The sequence below is a fragment of the Etheostoma spectabile genome, unplaced genomic scaffold (assembly GCF_008692095.1).
Source record: "Etheostoma spectabile isolate EspeVRDwgs_2016 unplaced genomic scaffold, UIUC_Espe_1.0 scaffold00003857, whole genome shotgun sequence".
NCBI lineage: Eukaryota > Metazoa > Chordata > Actinopteri > Perciformes > Percidae > Etheostoma > Etheostoma spectabile.
The window spans coordinates 53,867-55,409 of NW_022603083.1; the positions used below are offsets into that span (position 1 = coordinate 53,867).

Here is a 1,543-nt window from a genome sequence, read left to right on the forward strand (position 1 = left end):
TTCCAAGAGAGGCGTAAAAGCTCCCCTCATCAGTCTCCCCATTATAGACACAACTTTCAGTCGCATTGCCATGGATGTAGTTGGTCCCTTAGAGAGGAGTAGGGCAGGTCACCGCTACATCTTAGTGTTTTGTGATTAAACAACATGTCACCCAGAGGCTTTCCCCCTCAGAAACACCAAGGCTAGACAAGTGGCCTATAGTTTACTTCAACATTTTTCCCGGGTAGGGGTCCCCACAGAAATCTTAACCAATCAGAAAACTAAATGAACATTGAAGGCGGTATACTCCTTGTTAGGGACCTGGGGAAATAAAACAACACCCTACATAGTTTGTGGCTTCATGAACAATATTGTATTATCTCATAGGTACTGGAAGCCACCCGTCTCCACCAGTGCATTTCTCAATGCCCAGATGTGTTACAAGATTTGCAGTGAGTATTGTATTGTCCAGCATGTGAAATACTCATTCATTGCCAAAATTGTCGGTAACTGACGGGGCGCATTTTGGCCCTCACGGTAGTGATACGCTACCTATACCATCCAAAGACTGAGACTGCAGGTATATGTTAAATGCCCGTATATGTGTTCATATGTTTCGTTAATTTTCACAATGTTTAAAATCTTGTCCAGTTGACCTAGTCATTCTCCATTTCCCCACAGTAATCCCGAAGTTTTCTTGTGAGCACATTGTAACATCTAAAACTACAGTGATTTACATGCTACTGCTACATTCATCAATCCATCATTCTGTTTAAAACCATACCATTCGTCACAAACATTACCTATTTACAATAACCACGCAACACTCAGATCTGTTAACTATGTGTCTGTTTATGTAGTTTCAAAGTGTAAGGTGTAAATTGTGTTTAAACGTGGTTAATTATATCACCATCTTATCACAGCGTCCATGCTTGTGTCTTTGTTATGCAAATACTCTAGAAGTCTACTTATAAAGATGTTCCCCGTTATGCGTTCCCCTTTTACCCTATTGATTATAAAACACATGCCTGAGATTGTTAATCTCAGAAATAACAATAAAATCACAATTTCCATTCATGTGCTTGAGCCAGTGGTTGACCACCTGCAAGTCACTGTATTTTTAGCATCAGTTGTGTTTTTTGTTTGCAAATCTCTTTGAAGTCTACTTTTTAGGAGTATAATTTCACCTTTCCCCCCCCCATTGATTTTAAAACACCTGCCCCATGTGAGGGTTGAACTCACAACCTTCAGATTACGAGACTGACGCGCTGCCTACTGCGCCAACAAGGCTATGGAAAGCAATTGCAATGGTTGGTAAAATTTGGAAAAACTAACATTTTGGTCTTTAATCTTAATAAAAACCTATGTTTCTGGAAACCTATGTACTCACACAAAGGCTAAGATCGACCCTAGATGCTTTGTCATGACCCCATGAAAAGGCCAGGACATAAGACCGTGTGCAAAGGTTGAAGGAAATGTGAGAATATGACCACAACAAAAGAAATGATAATTCAATGATGGTGGTAGTCAGTTTAGTCAGTGGTGAATGTGTATGCATGGATGA

The 1,543-nt window shown here is 40.1% G+C and overlaps 1 non-coding gene across 1 annotated transcript; it reads right to left on the reverse strand.

The window, feature by feature from the left end:
* Positions 1-1,196: 1,196 nt before the first annotated feature.
* Positions 1,197-1,269, reverse strand: trnat-cgu (transfer RNA threonine (anticodon CGU)). The gene has a single exon. It is a non-coding gene; the product is annotated as a tRNA-Thr (tRNA).
* Between the last annotated feature and the right edge of the window lie 274 nt (positions 1,270-1,543).